A 24,145-nucleotide genomic window follows, 5' to 3' on the forward strand; every position below is an offset into this window, starting at 1 on the left:
GCTTAAGCAAGAAAATACATAAATATACCAAACTTTATGATGCCCGCGACTTCGTCCGCGTGGATTTAGGTATTTTAAAAATCCCGTGGGAATTTTTTACTTTTCCGGGATAAAAAGTAGCATATGTCCTTCCTCGGGATGTAAGCTAACTCCGTACCAAATTTCATGGAAATCGGTTGAACTGTTAGGCCGTGAAAAGCTAACAGACAGACAGACACACTTTCTGCACCTGTTAATTTTTTTTTTAAAGAATATTAGCCATGTTAAATGACTAACATTCCCCTTTCCTCTCCAACTAAGCGTCAGGCTTGTGCTAGGAGTAGGTACGACAATTATTAGTGCAACGGGCGGGGTTCGAACCTTTCGGTTTTCAGTCAACTCCTTTACCGGTTGAGCTATTGAGGCTCTAATTGTACTAGGCCTGACTTTTTAGCCCTGACATTTTAACCTAACATGAATACAATGAAGTAATGCGTTTTACAATTTTGCTTGAACGGAGATCTATTCGCATGAAATTTCACTATTCACTTAGGTATAAATAGCCCCCGCCCACATGCATTCATGTGTGGCCAAAGACTTTGTAAGGCTATGGGCACACAAGGCTATGGGAACACAACGTGTGTCGAATTGTGTTCAAAATGGCGCCACAGATTAGATAGTGATTTTACTTCTCACCAATTTTGATAGTATTCGAGACACTTCGAGAGTCCAAACAAAATAACGTCAAAGAAAAATGGACCTAAAGATTAGAATTAGAATTAGAATTTGTTTATTAATCACTTGGTACACAATCAATTAATTTACAAAACCACTATAATAATTAATAATCAGTAAAATAATAATATGTGTAAACAAAAACAACACAATCCATAGAACTGCATTAGTGAAACATTAGATTCTTGATGTAAAGTCAAAAATTCGGTATTTGATTTAATTTCGCAACGTTTTCGCTTGGAGCGGTGGCTGTTAATATATGTACAAACTTGAGCATTAAAACAAGGCTGTTAAGGGTCGTTTTACTTTAACGCTAAAGTGTATCGGTTCTCAAATACTATCAACGTTGGTGAGAAGTATAATCTTACTATATCTGAGAGTTCTCAGAGTTCTGGTAGGGCAAGGCACATAGTTCGGGAACTTAATAGATGTTGGGGTCCCAAGGTTTTTTTTTATTCAGATACAAGTTAGCCCTTGACTGCAATCTCACCTGGTGGTAAGTGACGATGCAGTCTAAGATGGAAGCGGGCTAACCTTGAAGGGGTATGGCAGTTTTAAATAAACACATATGCCTTGGGTTTCTACACGGCATCGTACCGGAAGGCTAAATCGCTTGGCGGCACGGCTCTTCCGATAGGGTGGTAACTAGCCACGGCCGAAGCCTCCCACCAGACAAACCTTGGAATGTCGACGTTGCACCGGAAAGCGCAGCGTTGGAAGACCCTTCGCTAGGTAGACACGACATCAAACGTGTCACAGAAAACCGCTGGATTCAGGCTGCGTGTGGAAGTTTCTACAAGGGACCTATGTCCAGCAGTGGACGTCTATGCAGTTTACATCGCGCTTAGTGTGTCCAACCCTTTAAACGCTTGCGATTTATTGCTCGCGCAATCACAACATTGCGGTCAAAATGGCGAACGGTTCATAAAAGGTAGTTGCATGGCGCCTGCGCATTGTGAGGGGACTTACAAGGTATGAAATATTATGACAATTTGTTTATTACCTTAAGACCCTTTAACACAATGGCCCAAACCACACGGTCAATGCATTTCGCTAACGTGTACATGGCCACTTTTACCGCCGCCCATGAACATTTTACGTTACGTCAATTCAGGATCAAACCGAGAATTCCCTCACTATAGTTCACTTTGACAGAACGACGAGATGTCTTTGTCAATCATACTCGTAAAACAATAGGAAATTACCCAAACGATTCACCCGTTTCCTCTCCATTGTTGACTTTAAGTGGTTTACTCTTACTAAAATAAAATAATATAAAAAAATACTTCAACGATTTCCTATTCCTACAATATCATAGACTGGATGTTACCCGCGACTTTGTCCGCGTGGGATTGCGTTTTTGGCAGTGGAAATTAAATTCATATTTCCCATATTAAAAAGTTTGTAAAATTTTGTATGAATCATAATGGGTACAATATTGGTGGAAAATTTAATCAAGTTTGGCTCAATGATGTTACTGATGTGACATCAAATGAGTTCTATCCATAGAAGCACAATACCGTAACTTTGTCCACTTGCTGCTAGAGTACACGAGCGTGGCGAGCGTGGCGAACCAACGCGAGCAATCTTGAGATCCCCAGCCTCACTCCAGAAAGCCCCTGGCAACCAGGGTGATCTATTAGGCTTCTGGAGCGAGCTTGAGTGGTTGGACTGAAAACTGCGGGGAGAAGTAATGCGCGTACAATAGATGGAAACGTTTAAGTCCGGAAACCTGCGCAGAGAGAAGAAACAAGAAAGAAGAATACTTTTGTCTTGTCGTGGGAGCCCATCCAGTAAGCTGACAATGATGAAACGTACCAACAGACAGACAAACTATTTCATTTGTAACTAGCTGATGCTCGCGACTTTTTTCGCGTGGATTTAGGTTTTTAAAACTCCTGTGGGAACTATTTGATTTTCCAGGGATAAAAAGTAGCCTACCTATGTTCTTCCCTGGGATGCAAGCTATCTCTGTACCAAATTTCGTCAAAATCGGTTGAACGGTTGAGCCGTGAAAAGCTAGCAGACAGACAGACAGAGACAGACAGACAGACACTTTCGCATTTATAATATTAGTATGGATATAAGTGTGTATATGGATTAAAATCACAAAGAGCCCTTTGTCGTCCAACCCCCTTACAGTTTTTACGACTCCCACTTGACGTCGAACAGATGTTTAAAACAAATACGGCATCAAAGTGGGAGGACAGGGCTAACTATTATTTCGTGAGTATAAACAAAATGCGTTTCAATAGGTATTTTTCTAAATATATGTAGTATAAAAGGTGACTGACTGATCTATCAACGCACAGCTCAAACTACTGGACGGATTGGGCTGAAATTTGGCATGCAGATAGCCATTATGACATAGGCATCCGCTAAGAAAGGATTTTTGAAAATTCAACTCCTAAGGGGTGAAATAGGGGTTTGAAACTTGTGTAGTCCACGCGGACGAAGTCGCGGGGATAACCTAGTTTAAGTATAAAAATTATACGAAAGTGTAGCTAAATAAAACTGATAAAGGCATAGACTTATTATCACACCACTGGATAAAGGGATAAAGTTGTTCGTAATGATATGTTTCCAACTACAAGAATATTTGTTGTAGAAATAAATAAGTTGTCTAGATTCTAGAAAAGACTCGGTGTAGCCGTAGGTTAGAAGTTGTAGCCGGCAGAAAATATTGCACATCGGCCTTTAGAAAGAGATAGCGGTTTCGTAGAGCGTTGTCTCTGTCGTTGAGACCGACCAAACGACTCAAAGCTCTACGAAGCCGAAACTTCTTTTTAAAGGTCGATGTGCAATATTTTCTGGCGGCTATAAGTGCACAGTATGTTTTCGCAGCCGTCTCAATCGGCGACGAGTTGCTAACCTCACCAAACGAAGAAATAGATTCTTGTTTGTTTATCCCCCACCCGCTTGCTAACCACATGTTAGTATGTAGTCCAGGAGACGGCGGCAAAACTCTAGGCTCGATAAAACAATTCAAATTCTTAGCTACAGTTCTTGCATTTCACGAAGGCGAGTGAACTTTACATGTAGTTACGTCGTATACATGGGCATTGCGTAAGTGTGCGTGCATGTCAGACCAATCAGTCGCGAGCAAGCGCTCGCAAACGCACACATTTAGTGTACCTTACTTATACCTACCGCACAAGCATGAGCTACTCGCTCTCGTGAAATGCAAAAACTATAATACGTATATTGCAAGTTATCACTATGAAACGGAGTATTGCAAGCGCAGTGTTAGACGACTCCCACTAGGTGGGCAACCCTCTACCTCCCATAGCCCCACCAACCACTCGGTTATATTGGCCGAGTCGCGGGAGGGCGCCCGTACTACGGTACTTGCTCTTGGCGTTTTCCTGGAGCGCCTTCTTGACTCGCTACAAATTATTTTATGTCTCCTCCATGTCCCATGCTCGGGGCTAGAAATCACTAGGACAGCTGAGATCCCCGCTGCTGCTTCTTCGAGGTGCCGGCCTGGCATATGTACACTCCGAGCTGCTTTGCCTCTTATGCCAATCGTGCACGAATTCCCGTAGCCGGTTGTAATTTTGTGATGTTTTTAGTATCATCATCATCATGATCAACCCATCGCCGGCTCACTACAGAGCACGGGTTTCCTCTCAGAGTGAGAAGGGTTTGGCCATATAGTCTACCACGCTGGCCATATGCGGATTGGTAGACTTCACATACCTTTGAGATCATTATGGAGAACTCTCAGGCATGCAGGTTTCCTCACGATGTTTTCCTTCACCGTTAAAGCAAGTGATATTTAATTAATTAAAACGCACATAACTCCGAAAAGTTAGAGGTGCGTGCCCGGGATCGAACCCCCGACCTCCGATTAGAAGGTGGAAGTCCTAAGCACTAGGCTATCACAGCTTTTTACAAACCAAACATACAGTTTATAGTATGAATTACTTAAATTATTTTGTAACTGGCTCTCGGAGTAATCCAGTTTTACTATTGACTCATACCGTCAAGGTCACAAGATTGATTCTTAAGATAACCATAACAAAATCTCGGCTGTAAAGTTTTAGTACAGGCTTTATGTATCGCTGGGCCTACAGTTACAATTTCGAAAGTAGATAACCATTTTATGATATTTTTATGATGATGATTTTATTTTTATGTTTCTAGGTCACAAGAACATAGTGAACTGTAAGTACGTGTTAGAATAAACTAAGGACAGTTACTGGACTGTAAATTAGATTTAAAAATTAATCATAAGTAGAAGTTTAAGCTAGAATAATATTACTTATTAGCCCATAGGCTAGATGGTAGTAGCAATAAAGCTACCATTTTATAATGGTGCTTTATGGTAGAAAAAAAAAAAAAAAAAAAAAATTTATGATCCAACGCAAATTATTTTACTTATTGCTTGAATTGTTTTAATTTTATCTCGTTTCTTAGCAATTTCTTTTTTTTTATTTATTCAGATACAAGTTAGCCCTTGACTGCAATTTGACCTGGTGGTAAATGACGATGCATTCTAAGATGGAAGCGGGCTAACCTGGAAGGGGTATGCCAGTTTTTTATAAACCCCTTTGCACAGAACCCTCATGTGCAAGTCCGACTCGCACTTGACTGTTTTTAATTTTTTTTTAATTATCATGTCTTGTAGTAAGTATTGAAAAATGCATTGCGTGCACATGCACATGGGCCTCTTGTATATTATTTTGTGCGTGTGTGCTTAGTGGTGAACAATCGCCTTCATTTGCCTTCGCTCCGGCTACGCTTCTTGTGTGTCTTGGCTTGACTTAGAAAAAGCAACGAAAAAATAATTATCATCATCATCATCATCATCATCATCATCATCAACCGATAGACGCGCGTCCACTGCTGGACATAGGTCTCTTGTAGGGACTTCCACACGCCACGGTCTTGCGCCGCCTGAATCCAGCGGCTCCCCGCGACTCGTCTGATGTCATGATGACGAAAAGATAATTATTATAGTCAAACGCAAAAATGCCAAAGAGAAAATAAAAAGTCAAAAATCTCAGGATGTCTCGAGAATGTTTATCCGGCATTTTCGATTTATTTGCCGGGAGATAAATAAAATGCATCTGCTACATTATAAGGGTATTTTGGGATAAAAAATTGGGTTAGAATGCGTCAGTGTATTTCCGGTATGATGTTAGGGTGGCTTCTCACGGTAGGTCTAAGCACGAGCTGTGCTCCGTTTCGATTTCACGTTTTGATTCTAGCGAGCAAGTGACATAGAGATGGCGACTGGTCTTGAAGCTCGGCTGTCACAAAGTGCATTGAAAACAAAAGTCGTACAATAAAATATTATACCTAATCTAAAGAATGTAAAAATTATACCTAATTTAATAAATACTAAAAGAATATTATAATGAAATGAATACTAAGTTTAATTATCTAAAATACAATATACAGTTTACAACTAGGGCCTGACATATCCTACTGAAGAATCTCATCTGTGTGATTGGCTGAATTTATGTAATTTTTCTGAAATAAAGTATTTAAGCCAATGGAATGGAAAAAGACAGAGGAATGAAAATAAAATAACTAACTAGGACACTCCTAGACAATTAAAGTGTGCGGGATCTAGCTAGTTCAAGTCCGTGCTTCTAATCGTGATAATATTATAATGAATAGTGAGAAGCTACCTTTATGATTTAACGGATGAATTGACAGTGTTTATGCTTTTCTACACTTTTGTTTGGCTGATTGTACATCAGCGTGATCGAAATGTTTGTTTTTTCGATTAAATATTGCTGAAAATTGATTTGTGTAATACCTAATCGAGTCGCTCAGCGAGCTATGAAATAGGCTATGTTAAGTCAGGAGTGTCCCTGAAGGTAAAATTTAAAATGAAGGACCTGCACCTCGATTGCGGGAAACCTGCATCAATCATTATTACAATCTCAATTGTTGTGATTGGCTGAATTTGTGCAATTCTTGTTGCAACAATGCATTGTAGCCAATAGTGAGCGAGCGTCAACCAATCCGAGGTGATTGCGATCGTGACATTGTAGCTGTCATTCTACGGCAATCGCGCACCAGCTGGAGAATGAAGGTAGGTATCATTGACATAGCCCAAACCATCAGCAAGTTAAAGTGGCAATGGGCTCATTTTGATGTGGACATTTTTATCGTAGAAGCTATATGACCGTTAGCTTCTATGATTAAAAAAAATGCTATATGGTCGTTAGAAATCCGTCGGAGAACCAAAGTGACTGACATAGCTCAACGAATTAGCCAGCTGAAGTTGTTAGTGACGTCTAGCTCCCAAGGGGGGAGAGTGAGCATAAGAGACAAGGAAGAGACAAAAACAATTTGTAGGGAGTCAAGAAGGCGCCCGGGAAAATGCCAAGAGCAAGTACCGAACGGGCGCCCTCCCGCGATTCGGACCATAAAACCGAGAGGTTGGTGGGGCCATGGGAGGTAGAGGGTTGTCCATATAGCCAGCTGAAGTGGCAGTGGGCGGCCACGTCTGCCGCAGAACCGATGGCCACTGGGGCAGACGTGTTCTGGAGTGGAGACCGCGTATCGGCAAGCGCAGTGTGGGACGACCTCCCGCTGGACTGACGACCTTAAGAAGGTAGCGGGAAGTGGGTGGATGAGGAAAGCAGAGGATCTCATCACGGATTTTATAGTATACCTAATAATAATATCTTATTTCAATCTAACTTATGGAGGAAATAATAGGAAGTGATGGTGTCGTCTCGCTTTAAAACTGCGCTGTCCTTTTCTAGCACGATTTGACAAGTATCACTTACACGGTTTATGTGAATAGAATCGTAAAGACTGCAATATGATACTCTGCTTTTAGGGTTCCATATTCTTAAAAGAAAAACGCCTAATATTCTTATATTAAGGGTCACGCCACGCTTGGCCATAATGGACTGTGACATGTAATTTAAAGATTCCCCCCGAACATAAATAAATTCTGTTTCGAAAGGAGATGGACAAAAATTGTAAGGACGCGTGCCCCAGAATGTACAGAAATGATATATGTGCCATTTAATAGTAAAAATCTTTTATTTTAAGAAACAAAAAGTCGCATGTTGTCTTGCAGTCGTGTCATTAAGTTTGTGATAGGCATGGTTCAGCCTGGGGCAAATTTTGGCCATCATCGTTTTTGAATTTTACGGCCTTACCACAAAAAAGCTTAAACGTTGAACGCGTGTGTGTTTTAAACCTAAGAAATTCTTCATACGAAACTAACAAGATGTCCTTTTATTCATCATAATAATTAAAATAATTTCATTATTTGATAAGACAGTGTGAAAATAAGTATTGGTCTACTAGACAGATTGGGCTACGGCTAATTGTGACATACAAAGTTAGCGTCTTAACTTATGGATTTCCACAGCTAGACAAAGGTATTTGGAGGGATTTCTACGTAAATTTTAAATTTCGAATGAAATTTTATTTTTTATTGACCATTTGAACAAATCTAAATCAAATCTACGGAATCCCACTCATATAAGCCTAACTCGTACTTAGGCGGATTTATTTTTTGTCCCAACTTGAAGGCCTTTCTATTTGGATTGGTTTTGACTTGACCATCAGTCTGGCATGTAAGTCGAGGTCGCCTCTCACTTGATAGTGAAACTGATACTGTTTATGTTTCACGTCTTACGTGTTTTGCTTTCTAATGAAAGTCAAGAGACCGTTTTTAGACAGTCATTGTTTTATAATGCACTTATTCGTTTTATTTAAGAGCTTCTTAAATACTGAGACATAGCACAGTGTGGCTAATTCTGTTGTACGTAGGAACACAATGGCGCCGATTCTGTTGTCTTTCTTTAAACTAAATTTAGAACATCTGCATCTTTTTCTTTTTAATATTGATAAAAAAGACATATCATGAGTTTTACATTTAAAGACTACATTTTAGTGCACGCTACTTTAAACAATAGGCTCGCGACTGGCAGCTAAAGTCACGAGCTTTGATAGCTCTGAATTAAATTTAAAACTGTCAAGCCGTGGCTTTCCTTTCCGTATTACATTAGCAAGAGAGGATGAGAATAGTCTAAAATTTAGTTATGCTCAGAATCAGTAGAATGAATCTCTAAAATTGCTTGGTAGACAGACGACATCAAACGAGTGGAAGCCGCTGGATTCAGGCGGGTGCAAGATCATGGCGTGCGGAAGCCCCTACAAGAAACCTATGTCCAGTAGTGGACGTCTATCGGTTGATAATGATGATGATAATATATGTGTCTGTGGCATCAACCGATAAACTGAAACATACACACTTTCGCATTAATAATATGAGTAGTGATTTATATTATTCAATGCACATGCACCTAATAACAATATCAGTACCGCACTAGAACTATTTAAATGTTCGAATCGGAAGTTGGAACAACGGAGCCGGCGGCGGCGAAATTATTCGTTTTCGGCACCTCCCTGACATTTCGGAGGCTGCATTTCAGAGGCTCGCCGCTGCCGTGGAACGGTGGAAATTCCCAATTTGCATTTTGATACATTTAAACTGGAATTCCACATTAACAACGCTTATTTTTTTATGAATCACGTTCTCACATAAAATGATTTAACGTGTTTTTCTTATTTATTTCGTCCGCGTGGACTACACAAATTTCAAACCCCTATTTCACCCCCTTACGGGTAGAATTTTTAAAAACTCTTTCTTAGCGGATGCCTACGTCATAATAGCTATCTGCATGCGAAATTTCAGCCCGATCCGTCCAGTAGTTTGAGCTGCGCGTCGATAGATCAGTCAGTCAGTCTGTCAGTCACCTTTTCCTTTTATATATTTAGATTTTTCCAAAAGTATGTGAAGTCTGCCAATCCGCTATTGGCCAGTGTGATAGACTGTGGCCGAAATCTTTTTAATCTGAGAGTAGACCCGTGCTCAGTAGTCATCCCGCAATGGGTTAGTAAGGATGATGCTGATTCGTTATTAACGATAATATGATATTCAAATTCAAATTCAAAGTTCTTACAAATAGACCTATATCCAGCAGTGAACGTCTATCAGTTGTTAATGATGATGATGATATTGATCAAACATCTATTTTTCAATATTTTTACATGGAAAAAAGTGAGCTGGAAAATAAAATCGATTAAATAAAGGGATCTTTATCGATTTTTTCCCACTTTCGAGCACAGACAGCCTTAAAGAAGACAAAAATAGACAGAAATCGGAAACCAAAACGAAACTGTCCTGTTCTTCAATACGAAGCTTTTAAATATCACTTCCCTCTTATCAGAGATGGCTACCGTCAGGCATCTTTACGCTTTCTATTTTGATAATTAAATTAAATGTAATCCTTCACACCCAATTACGTATCTTATTACAATGCGTTAAGATCTTTCACACGCTAAATAAGTGGTCAGTTCAGAAGCGACAAAAAGTATAAATGTTCCGTATATATTCCTAACGAGATGTCCGTGACTTCATCCACGTAGATATAGTTTTTAAAAATCCCGTGGGAACACTTTGATTTTCTGGAATAAAAAGTAGCATAATATTTCCTTCCGCGGAATGCAAGCTATCTCTGTACCAAATTTCATCGAAATCGGTTACACGGGTGGGTCATGAAAATCTAGCAGACAGACAGACAAATAGACTGACAGTTTTGCATTTATAATATTGGTATGGATAAGTATTGGTTCATTTAAATTTTAAAAGTGTCCTTGGTAGTTAAATTTCAGTGGTTACACGACTGATTATTCAGCAAATTTTGTGTGTTTCTAACGTCACCCACGTCATGTCGAAAGCATTTCATAGCATTGAATTATTATTATATTATTCATATGGACTAATAATGTAGTATTTTATATCTGTTTCTTTTTCAGATTAATGGCTAACTTGTATCTCAAAAATAAATAAATAAATAGGTTCTTAGTTTCTGGCAGACAATAAATAAAAGCAGACAGTTTTCCTAATGATGTTTTCCTTCCTTGTTATAGTAAATCATAATATAATATTTAATTACATATAACGCATATATTACCTAACTCTGAAAAGTTAGAAGTGCGTGCCCAGACCGAACCTTGGACCTCCCGAATTAAAGGCTGACGTGACCTCTTTCACCGTTTCCATTTTTTAGGCCTTGTAATTTTAAAAGTTTTATTACATTTAATAACTGGACATAATTACGGAACCCTAGAATTGACCGAATTAAAACAATATCATAAGTGTGATGTTAACCCAAAAACGGTGTAGTTAAGAGGAAGCGATTTATTTAGAGTATGCTTTTTCTCTCTCTTCTCCAAGATGCGGGATAGAGACAGATTCCTGAGTAATGAGCACGTCATAGTTAATTAGCATCAACTTGTGTTAAGGGTAAGTTATACCCAAACTCAAATGAGGTAAGTCGGTTTTTTTTTATTTATTTGAATTAGAGCAGGACTAAAAAGTAAATTCAAAGAATAACAAAGCCTTTGAATAGCTTTAGAAGCTACCACTGATTAAAATAAATAATTTAGTGAACTTTAAAATTTCGGAAATAAAGGCCAGATACTGAAATTGAAATTTATTTTTGTGTCAGTTTAGATTTACAATTTGACCAGATTTACAATATGACTTTGAGAATCTATGAACGATAACGACTGAAAAAGTTATAAACTGAGTTACAGTCGCTACGCCCACCTCCAAAACTTAAAGCTAAACAGAGTTCCAAAAAAATTGCGTAGAGCCCCATTATAAACATTACAAATACAAATTTCTTTATTGCGAATCTGGGTTAACAGTTGAGATGTTAATAAAAGAAAAAAGTACAGCCAAATTCTGCCTATTAGCATGCAAAATGTTATGATATACCTAGCAACGTGTACATAGTTTTGATAAAATTAGTCACATCAAATGCTTAATATAGTAGTAGTAATAATTCTTAATATCCTAATATCCTATCCCGTAAGAGTTTATTCCTGAATCTAGCTTTATTCCTTGTTTATATTATAAAGGAAACTCTTTGCGAAGATTTAGCTCTCTAGGTCAAAGATGCATTTTTGTATGCATTACCTATAGGCTGTCATAGCCTAGTGGTTAACACGTCCACCTCCTATTCTAAAGGTCAGGGGCTCGATCCCGTGTATGCACCTCTAACTTTAGTTATGTGCATTTGAAGCTATTAAATATCACTAGCTTTAACGGTAAAGGAAAACAACCTACATGCCTGAGAGTTCTCCATAATGTTCTCAAAGGTGTGTGAAATATGCCAATCCACAGTTGGCCAAAGTCACGGACTATGGCCTAAACAATTTTCATGCAGGCCGGTAAAGGGTTGATTATGATGATGATAAAACAACAAACAAACAACAACATCAACAACAACAAATTCCTAAAAGGCCGGCAACGCATCGGCTTCCTCTGGTGCTGCAAATGTTCATGGGCAGCGGTAATCCCTTAACATCAGATGACTCGCCAGCTCGTTTGCTCGCTATCTCTATTTAAAAAAAATGCAGTGCAACTGCCCCTTAACATAAAACCTTCTTCACACGAGCCAAACGAGTCAAGGGCCACTGCCTAGGGCCGAGAATTTTTCGTTGTAACGTTCCTTAATTGAGGCCACATGTCCCCAATATCAGATGCATCGGAGATCACAGATTGCAGTTACAACACTTTATCGAGAGCGTAATGCGTGCAATTAAAATTAATTACTTACGCTTTATTTCAACGTGACTGTTTTTATACTATGGAGATCACGAAAAAAAAATTACGTAGTATCGTGTATGATTTTTTTTTTGCTTTTTAGGGTTCTGTATCTCAAAAAGAAAAAAGGATTCTTTATGATCACTTTGTTGTCTGTCTGTCTTTCTGTCGTGTCTGTCTGTCGTGTTTGTCAAGAAAACATATTATATATTTAGAAATAAATAGATACATATACTTATTACTTCCAAATCAAAATAATCTGTACCTATTTACTGATTATATTATTTAAAAACCAATTAATATTGTAATGAAAGCGAACATTATGAAAAAAAGTTAACACCCATTAGGGATCAAAGTATCTCCAAAAAAGGGTGTTATTAAATTTTCAAGCCTCAAATTGATCAAAGAGGACCAACAATTAAAAGGATACATCGAAAAATATCGAAAAGAGATCTTATCGCGACAACCCTATCACACATTACATAATATCATTGGAAAATCAACTATAACGTTATGTGAATAAAGTTGAAATTTGATTGCAGGGAACTGATTTTGTGGGTAACCTACGCACCAATTTACGGGAATCGCCCGAGTCACAGATAATTAAATAACAAAAAGAATTGAAACAAAAAGCGGCTGATTTATTTCGTGTTTGGACAAAGTGTGGGTGAGCCTTTATATTATGGGACGCGTCGTTAGGGTCGGTAATCACTTAATTACCGTGTATTGTTGGTACTTTCCGAAGTGTGAAGAGTGTCACTTACGGTGATAAATTAATTTGTCAAACATGTTTCTGAGATTTTTATTCAATTGAGCCTCAATAGCTCAACCGGTAAAGGAGTGGACTGAAAACCGAAAGGTCGACGGTTCAAACCCCGCCCGTTGCACTATTGTCGTACCTACTCCTAGCACAAGCTTGACGCTTAATTGGAGAGGAAAGGGGAATATTAGTCATTTAAAAAATGGCTAATATTCTTTAAACAAAAAAAAACATAGAGGCGCTTTCTTGCGTTTACCTATGTACTTGTATGTCTTGGTAGAGTAACGAATTAGGTTGTCAAATTATTCACCATCATCATCGTCATAATAAACTCATCGCCCGCCCACTATTGAATACAGGTCTCCTCTCAGAATGTTAAGGGCTTAGATGAATTGTTAAGGGTTTAGGCCATAATCAGCCATGATGGATTGGCAGACTTCACAGGCCTTTCAAAACGTTATAAAAACTCTCAGGTAAGTAGGTTTCCTCTAACTTTTTAGGCGTCTTAAGCGATATATTTTAACTGCTTAAGACGCCCAAAAAGTTTGAGGTGCATGCTGGGGATTGAACCCCTGACCTCCTAAATAGGAGGCTGACACCTTGACCTCTAGGCTATCACGACTGCATCAAATTATATTTTATTATGTTACCTATTGTATAAAACACAGACCACCACCTATAGACGCCTAATAGCCGGACACCCCCGATCGCCAAGCTTAGGCAGTTGCTTAGCATAAAAGTCGGCCCACGCCCGTTCGGTACCCTCATTCCGCACATTGTCTTGATTACGTAACTTTTGAGTCCGCCAATCACAACAAAGCATTCTCCCTGTCCCCCGCCAACATTTTACGATTTTGTTTTCATGCAAAATCTTGTCTATGCGTACTCTTGAGGTTTAATTTTCTGTGGTATAAAATCATACTCTTATATAGTCTCTACTCTCGTCCGTAATTGTAATAACGTAAAATCCGCAAATAATGCGCCAATATAAAGTTTCATTCTCCCCACTGACCGAAAAGCCTATTTATAAGTAGACACGAATGCGCATTTAACTTACAAGCTTAAGCGGGAAAAGGTGTTCCTTTCCCCGCTATGATTAATTTGTATTCAAATAATTAAATAATGTTTGATATAATATATCCACGTCTTTAGTAACTGACTATTGACTTACATACAAATTTTCATTCCCTATTTAACCCACTTAGGGATAGAATTTCAAAAAATCCTTCTTTAGTGAGTGCGTACGTTATAAAAGGAACCTACTGTCAAAATTTTAAGTTTCGTCAGTTATGACAATTTTTTTATGCGTATAGGTTGATGATTGATAATAACTATATATACTCGTAGCAGGCATTTGGAAGTGCAGTTTATTTGTGGGTTGCAAGTCTGCCACAGTAGACTCTGACAGAGTCACAACTCTGTCAGAGAGAAGAGAGATGAGGGAACTCACGGCTTGATATTGATTGAGTCGACGATATTATGTCAAATAATATGGGTGACGTGAAATCAAACAAAAATAGGCTACCTAGCGTCAAATGTTCGAATATTCGACGCCTGCCAGTGACGTCGAAACCTCAACGTTTTGTTATAAGGTACCTAAAGCTGTCGTAAACTGTGACTCTGAGAAATATCTCGCCATCAGAGCGCACGCTTGTTTGTCAACATTTAAACAAAAATAGTACAGTTATACAACAGCGTAATCGCTTTGTCTTCATACTTGTACCACTTACAGGTATCATAATTTTCTATAATGTTATGTATGTCGATCAGTGGTTTTCTGCCACAGAATTTAAACAGAACGGATTAAAACACCGCCTATAATTCAACGATCGAACTACACGGCTCACAAATCCCCGAGCCTATAATAATATTAAATATTAATTGTTTTTATATTAAAATGGCTGCTACCGCAAACAAACCTGAATCTGTATTAACGTATATGGACTCAAGAGAGTTGCCATAATATACTAGAGGTTGAAATGTTAAACAGACACTAGAGTCACAATCTGTAAATTATTACTATACCTGAGAAAAGCTATTTTTCTAAACATATAATAGGAAAAGGTGACTGACTGACTAATCTATCAACGCAAGTTCAAACTACTGGATAAACTGGGCTGAGGCATGCAGAATGCAGATAGCTATTATGACGTAGACAATACTAAGAAAGGAATTTTTAAAATTCAACCCCTAAAGGGGTAAAATAAGGGTTTGAAAACTGTGTAGTCTACCTGGACGAAATCGCGAGCATAAGCTAGTTTATTAATAAATCGCAGGTGCCTACACCTACATACTTTGAAACTCTAATGGTATATATTTGTATTATAAAAATAATTATAATTAGTAGGTTGAAGCGTATTTAAGACGCCGGATATAGATAAAAATATGAACGCTACATCTATATGACCTATAACTCAATGGGCTCTATGAACTCGTGTAAGCGTTGGTCCGGTTATTACTTAATTATTAACGATTTAATATCGGTTGTGCTCAATGAAATTGAATATTGTAAGAGATAATGCTTGTAATATTCGATGGGAGCTGATATGTGACGCCATTATGTCGTATAATTGGACAAATTGAACACAATTGGTAATTCAATACGTCGTAAGTTGGGCAAATATGTATTAATTATGTTTGTCCAATATACCAATGCATACTCATAACTATAGCGACAACCAAAAGTTATTACCCGGTAATCGGTAATATTTTGCCGAGAATAATTTGACCCTCTTTGTTGTTAAAAAAGTATATTTTTCTAATTTCTAAAGGAATAGGTACCTACGCAAAACATTTTTAGACTTTCAAAGTTTATTAATGAAGTAGATGCCTACTACGAGTATCTGTTCATATTCACATTATAATATTATATACTAGGTGATGCCCGCGACTTTGTCCGCGTGGATTTAGATTTTTAAAAATCCCGTGGCAGCTCTTTGCTTTTTCAGGATAAAAAGTAACCTTTGTCACTTTTCAGGTCTTTAACTATAGTTAAAGACCTGAAAAGTATGCATAAGTATGTAAGTAAAAGTGTGTTTTTGCATGGGTATACCCATGCAAAATATTGCGTCAATCCGTTGCTCCGTTGCGACGTGATTAAAGGACAAACCAATAAACCAACAAAAAACACAGTTTCACATTTATGATAAGGGTACTTACCTAGTGATATAAAAAACTAGCTGTGCCACCATGGCTTCACTCGAGTGGAATTTTTGAAAATCGAGGAATTTCCAAAAATCCGGAAACACGTAGCTACTTAGGTACTTTTTCATTTTTCACCGAAAGGTTTTTTTTTTTTTTTTTGGTTTTTTATGAACGTAAAAAATGAATAAGAACTAATTTTCTCAGAAAATTAAAAGAAAGGAGTTTTAATTTTCATTGTTTATTTAAAAAAATGTCGTCTAACGGTAGCAAAAGATGACTAGTGCCAACTAGGTATGTATATTCAAAGTTCCAAAAATGTAAAAACTTCCAAAACTAAATAGGAACGAATTACCATTTTAAGTCGTAAAAATAAAGTAAAAGACATAATCGTAAACATAAAATGTCGGATTAATTTAAACAAGCAGTGATCACTAAAAGTATTCAGCCACTCAACCCATCAAAGTTACCCACGAAGCAGAGAGTTGTCATTTTACTAGAGCCAGAAATGTCTAACAAAATAGCCTTAACCTGACTAGAACACAAGGCAACCAGTCGAATTGTTGTCATTCAGTTAATTGGCGCCAGACCTGCTTTTCGTCATCGTCAACCGATAACTGATGTCTACTGCTCGACATAGGTCTCTTGTGAGGATTTCCACAGGCCGTGGTTCTACGCCCGCCTGGATCCAGCGGCTCCCTGCGACTCGTTTAATATTGTCTGCTCACTTAGTGAAGTGTCTGCCGATGCTAAGCTCTTACTGTTTGTCAATAATATTGCTATCTTTATCATAATATAGCGCAACTCTACATCCATTAGGCATCAGTTAATTCCAATAATCGTGGGTGATGTAATAAATGAGTTACGGAACAGATTACAATAAAAGGTAACAGCAAATTAGAGGCATCGCTTTGGACGGTAGGTTATTCATGTCACAGCAGTTCATGTTATGTCAATTCATGTCAAAACTGATGGCAAACCGCATCTTCTTATGGATCTCACGGTAATATCCCAGGAGTAAAAAAAACACGTAACGACTTTGTAATCATTATTCAGTAGCGTTTTATTGACGCTTATTGTACAGGGTTTTCTCCTCCATGGTCTATTTAACTCAATGCCACGAATTAAGAGATCAGTGAAGAATATAAATTATAGAATCAATCCGAGGTAAACACTAACGAGCACAAGGAAGTTAAACTTAAATGTGATTAATATTTAGTATATGAAATAAATCTTCGAAAAAATGTACTGTTAACATGAAAAATTAAGTTGAATTTGTAAATGGAAAGAATAATTCCTGTTATAGAATATTATTATATAGAATATTAGAATAGGTCCCTCGACACAACGAACATTTAGATTAAAACTTGAATATTTATATTATACTTAAAGGGTCAATACAATATATTATAATATTTTTAACTTTTTAGAGGTTTTTGTGTAAGGGGTTTTATAAATTTTTAATTTATTCTATGAATGTACGTACCTACATCAATTTCTCTGAGGTATCAGAACGGATTTGCAAATTTTAGAATTTTGTGATAATATTATTTTTTCTCGTGTTTCATGTAGTATTCATTTAGCAGAGTGAACTGTTATGCTGTCGGTACATTTTCATGTTTACTGCATATTACCCGGTGAGTGCCGCAACCACTGCACTATTAGTGTAACTGCTTTATTGACTGTCATTAAACTAATTGACGTATCACACGATCTACCAAACTTGCAGCGCTTTTATAGTTTTTCCTTTTTACTTTAACTCGGTGTTGCCAGTTTATGACTTCGAGTTTAAATTAAAGGGGCTACTACATTATTAATGTTGGATTTACTTTTCCTTTTACAGGTAGGTAGGTGTAAAAATAAGCTTAATATAAGGTACTTATTTTTCGACGAATGCTTAAAAGCTGTGATAGCCTAGTGGTTAGTACGTCTGCCTTCAAATCAGAGGTCGAGGGTTCGATCCCGGGCACACACCCCTATCTTTTCGGAGTTAGGTGCGTTTTAATTAATTAAATATCACTTGCTTTAACAGTGAAGGAAAACATCGTGAGGAAACCTGCATGCCTGAGAGTTTTCTATAATGTTCTCAAAGGTGAGTAAAGTCTACCAATCCACACATGGCCAGCGTGGTAGACTATGGCCAAAACCCTTCTCACTCTGAGAGGAGACCCGTGCTCTGTAGTGAGCTGGCGATGGGTAGATCATGATGATGATTACTTATTTTTCGTAGTATTTAGGGTTCCGTACCTCAAAAGATTAAAAGGAACTCTTATCACTTCGTTGTCTGTCTGTCTATCTGTCCGTCTGATTTTTGAAGATTTTTTTAAATTATTCTCGTGGATAATGAATTCTAGCCCCATAAACTACTGCTATACAAAAAATCACATCACTTTATTCCTACAGTCCAAGACCCTATTGACAAAGGGATCCTGATGTTCGGCCAGAGATAGCTTGCATCCTGTAAATATTTTTATTCTGGAATATAAAGAGTTCCCACTGGCAGTTTCACGAATGCTACTATGATGGATATTTATACAGTCTGACTTTTTGATGTCGTAATTCATATTAAATACAGCACATTTTGACAAAAAGCATGATTTACATTTATAGTTAACTGAATTATTGAGTAGGTAATACAAAATGGTGTGCCCACGCCTTTAGCGAGTTGGTAAATTTCAAACCATAGTAGTATCAAATTTCAATAGCTCGTGTAGTTTTCCAACAAGGTCGTATTTCTTCGACCCTATGTAGCCAGTTCTCTATAAATTACCAACATACAAAGTTTACTAACCGATTTAGAACAAGATAATAAAGCATTAAAATACTCTTGCTCCTGCAGATTTCGACTGGATTAGCTCATATTTTTTCTTTTCTCATTACACAGGAAAATTCTCATGGTTTTCAGTGAAAAAAAAAAGCAAAAATAATATAATCTATATCAAAATATACAGGTGTAACCAGAACGCTAGCAAAAACTTAGCGTTATATTATACTACCTAATAAAAAAAATTTACAACAAAAATAAAAACCGACTTCGTTACATAAACACTAAAAATTGAAAAATAATTTAATTTATTACCGAATATATTATGTATACAAGAGTTAATATAGTTCCATAATAATACTTTTTGGTGCCGGTGCCAATTAGCTTTAGCTGCGCGAATCGTCTAGACTTCATATTTTTATGGGACTCCACAATGGCACCTCATTGGCACCGACGCGACCCCAAAAAATATTATTGTGGAACTATATTAACTCTTGTATACATAATATATTCGGTAATAAATTAAATTATTTTTCAATTTTTAGTGTTTATGTAACGAAGTCGGTTTTTATTTTATTTGTAAAAAATTTTTATTTCACAATTTTTAGTGGCCCCATGGAATTATGCTATAACTGGTTAAAAATCTACTGTTTACTAAGCTATTACACTGATCGCGAGCAATTTACTCTTATCCGTTGAGGAGTTCCAGTATCTATCTTCGAAGATGTTCATCAGATCTTCATCAAATTGAAATGGGACCAACTTTGAAGTATACCCTTTCAAACAAAAAAAGAATTTTCAAAATCGGTCCAGGCGTTTTTGAGTAATCGGGGAACATACATAAAAAAAAAATAAAAAAAAAAAAAAAAAAAAAAAGATTCCGACTAATTGAGAACCTCCTCCTTTTTTTGAAGTCGGTTAAAAACAATCCATTTGCCTCATTTTGTAGTTTTAGTGATTTAGTTTTTTTCAAACCCACAACAGACATTAGGGGAAAAATCTGAAAACCGTGAATTTGTGGTTACATCACACAAAAAAAATTAAATTGTGGTCATGAACTAATAACTAGTAGGTATTTTCAATTATCAAAGTAAGATAGTTATATCAAGTGGGGTGTCATATGAAAGGACTTTACCTGTGGATTCTAAACAGATTTTTTTTTTAAATCATAGTTTTTGATTTATCGTGCAAAATGTCGAAAAAATGCGACTGTACTACGGAACTCCCGGTGCGCGAGCCTGACTCGCACTTGGTCAGTTTTTTTTGTGGTATCAAATCAGTAATCATCATTACTATCACCCAGTGGCGTGCACAGGGTACAAAGCCAGGGTAGGCATTTAAGTTAGTACTTATTTATTGGCAGGTCATAATGAAGAATAAGCACTGAGCTAGTTCTACTAGGGTAAGCAGTGATTTTATGCCTCTATGACCTGCACGCCACTGCTATCACCTGTCTTTTTTTGCCAGCATTCTTATTACACCCTGTATAAAAGGTAAAGGTGATTGACTGATTGACTGACTGACCGACTGATCTATCAACGCACAGCTCAAACTACTGGATAGATCGAGCTGAAATTCAGCATGCAGATAGATATTATGACGAAGACATCCGCTAAGAAGGGACTTTTAAAAATTCTACCCCTAGGGGAGTAAAATAGGGGGTTTAAATTTATGTAGTCCACGCGCACAAAGTCGCGAGAATAAGCTAGTTTAATATATGAAACAGGAGAGTTTAATTTCTGTCATTGAAATTTCTTCGTTTTAATTCTGTCGTTTAATTTCGGTAATGAATTGACCACAAAATGTTAACTGATGTTTACAGTTACCTTTTATTACGTTATTTTCATGAAGTAAACCTAAAATAAACCGGAAAATTCGTCGAAATTTGATCCCACTTAAACAATATTTGGACAGCTTTATTTCATTTTACCGTTTGCGTAATAAAACAATTCGATGTAAACACAAAAAACCTTCGTTTTACACATTTTAGCAAATTGATTTTGTTTTATAAAAACACGTTTCACCCTCATTAGAGCTGGCTCGTTGCTTTTTATGACGGACATCTTATTCCTGTACCTTATTTGCCGTTTTTTCTAATGAATGAATTTTATAAGGGGACAAATGAAAGAAAAAAAAATGTGGAAAAAGAAAGTTTTTTTTTTTCTTACGGCCTTGGAATGGGAAGTGGATTTCTTTTGCTTAATTAGTTTAAGAGGACGGTTCACCTTTACTCAATTAAGTTTTGTTTGTTTGACTCAACTTTGTTTGAATTAAGGCCCTTGCCTTGCCCTATAATATTCTAATCATATCGTGTCCTCACAATAAGCTGATTCTCTGTTCCTTGCTTGTTATCAAACTAGCTTATGCCCGCGACTTCGTCCGCGTGCACTACAGAAATTTCAAATCCCTATTTCACTCCCTTACACCTAGTTGAATTTCCTAAAACCTTTTCTTAGCGGATGTCTTCGTCATAACTATCTATCGGCATGCCAAATTACAGCCCGATCTATCCAGTAGTTTGAGCTGTGCGTTGATAGATCAGTCAATCAGTCAGTCACCTTTTTCTTTTATACTTATATATTTATATATTTTTAACTCAGAATGCTGGCAATAGCCGGCTCATAGAAGAGTATGTAGAATAGTTGACGATGGTGAACATAAAAAGTTCTGTTTATTTTTTAAAGAAGTGAGAAGATGAAGAAGAAAAGTATAAAATTTAAAGTAAAAGGATAGTATTGAAATCAATGTCGACTCCTAAGTAAAAAGTCTATTCTAAGAATTTCCCTTACCGACCTTGCCTTTGATAAAGCGGAAAGCTGAAAAATTCTTTTGAATTCTTTAGGGAGATCGATGTCAGCAGTAGATTTTACTGCGTTATCGTTTGAGCTTGATTAGAGCGAGGTCGGCAAAGCGGTGGGATTGCAAATTCTCCAATCGATAACGTTTAAAATCCTCGATTGATTTATTAAAAGCAGACCATCGATACAAATGACAAGATATGGTCAAGCGAACATAATTTTTCACGGTTTAGAAACCAAATAAATCAGCGCCACCTCTTAGATACTAATGAACGACCCGTTTGAAATCCAGACGTCACTGAGGTTGCATTGGTGCATAAGCACCAATGAGTCGGTGCCATTTTGTATGTTCAATAACCCTGTCCATACGAAGTAAGCTTCTTCTTCTTCTTCTCTATATATATAAAAGGAAAAGGTGACTGACTGACTGACTGACTGATCTATCAACGCACAGCTCAAACTACTGGACGGATCGGGCTGAAATTTGGCATGCAGATAGCTATTATGACGTAGGCATCCGCTAAGAAAGGATTTTTGAAAATTAAACTCCTAAGGGGGTGAAATAGGGGTTTGAAATTTTATAGTCCACGCGGACGAAGTCGTAGTATATGTATAAGTCAACGAGGCAGACTGACATTGTTTTGGTTTTTTTTGTACTAAAAACATTTAGGTAGGAGTAAATAGAAAAAGAGAGCAAAAGAGGACAGGAAAGCACTTATCTCTATTTTTTCCATAATTTGGAAAGAATAGTGGGGTAAAATACGGGTTTTATGTAGTCCAAGCGTACGAAGTCGCGGGCATAAGCTAGTATAGTTTATGTAATACATAAGTGTTTTGAGGTAAGGAACCCTAAAAATTGTACAGACCTTATTGTACTTAAGTTCCATTCAAGTGAAAATAACCTAAACCACAGGCCACCAAACGTAAAACGTTCAATCCTATTTGGGAACTGAATTGAAAATTCAAATAAATGAAAAGCCACGTCGCATATTTCGGATATCGCTTAACTCGCTCAGTACAATCCATCACAATGAGATTCCTGGAATAAGTCCTTCATCGGAAATTGCGTCTTATTATTAGGATGGTATGGATGTAATTTGTGTGAATGCTTTTGGTTAGTATGATGTATGGAAGTATGGGCGACGTGGAGTGACCGGATCGGTCATTGTTTGCAAGGAACAATGAGTACATGAGTACACGTAGCGTCGGAACATCGGAATCTGCCTTTCGTATCGCTCAAACCTTCGGTTATAGAATAGAATAGAATAGAAATCAATTTATTGGTTGATCCAACACACTATAAACACAAACACAAATATTTACAAAAAAACATTCCTTAAAATCTAATTCAAGCAAAATATAGGCATACGTGTCCCTGAATCCAACAGTAATCTTCGTCCACGAAAAAATAAACTTTTCGTGGTCCCACATCATCGCACTGTTGCTAGATCTATGTCACCTATACCCCGTTCATTAGCATCATTCAACGCGCTTTTGGACAATAATGCTCAATGGGACCCATTTAATGATGGGTCTATAATACTGGTTCGGGAGTTACTGAAGTACGCTGAGAGCATTGCATGAATATGTCATTCAATGTTCTCAGCGTACATATTCAAAATTCTTTGATCTTTTATCGTTTTGTATTTTATGTCTTTTTTCTTGTACCTTTATTTGTATTTAAATTTATTATTAATCATCTAGTTAGTGTAAGTGGCACTGCCGTTCTAATTAGATATAAAATAAATAAAATAAATAAATAAATAGGTACCTAGTGTCTAAAATGTGTCGTGCCAACGAAAAGGCCCGAACTCAGCTGAATGTTGTGGTTACACGATGTAACCACAACGCTGGTTTTCAGTTCGAGCCCAAACGAGGGAAGTCCTAGTTATTAGCAACATTATTTATTATGTACTTAAAATTAAACTTAAAATAAAATAAAATGTTATATGAAAAGCCTTTGGAACTAGTGATATACCTACTTGCTTATACAGTCGAAGACTATGTAAACGATAAAAACCGGTCAAGTGCGTGGCGGGCCACGCGCAATGTAGGGTTCCGTAGTCACAATCCTCGAGAAACAGATATAACTCCTTAACCTGTGAACCCTACTTAGCCATGATAGTTTTCCTTTAAAATTGATTATATATACTACTGCTGTGAATTTTTTCACGTTCCTATTTACTACCATTTAGCTGATGGGGGGGGGGGGGGGGGGGGGACGACGACGACACTTGACTCTAATAAAAATAAGCTGACGACCTCCCTGGCGCAGTGGTGAGCGCTGTGGTCTTAATAGTGGGAGGTCCCGGGTTCGATTCCTGGCAGGGGTTTGGAATTTTATAATTTCTAAATTTCTGGTCTGG

General features: G+C 37.3%; 1 long non-coding RNA gene across 1 annotated transcript; it reads left to right on the forward strand.

Annotated features, from left to right (window-relative positions):
* The first annotated feature begins 23,036 nt into the window (after positions 1-23,036).
* Positions 23,037-23,723, forward strand: LOC138402522 (uncharacterized). Its single transcript, XR_011236899.1, has 2 exons — positions 23,037-23,142; positions 23,547-23,723. It is a non-coding gene; the product is annotated as an uncharacterized lncRNA (long non-coding RNA).
* Positions 23,724-24,145: the final 422 nt, after the last annotated feature.

The sequence above is a fragment of the Maniola hyperantus genome, chromosome 6, assembly GCF_902806685.2.
Source record: "Maniola hyperantus chromosome 6, iAphHyp1.2, whole genome shotgun sequence".
In the NCBI taxonomy this organism is placed as follows: domain Eukaryota; kingdom Metazoa; phylum Arthropoda; class Insecta; order Lepidoptera; family Nymphalidae; genus Maniola; species Maniola hyperantus.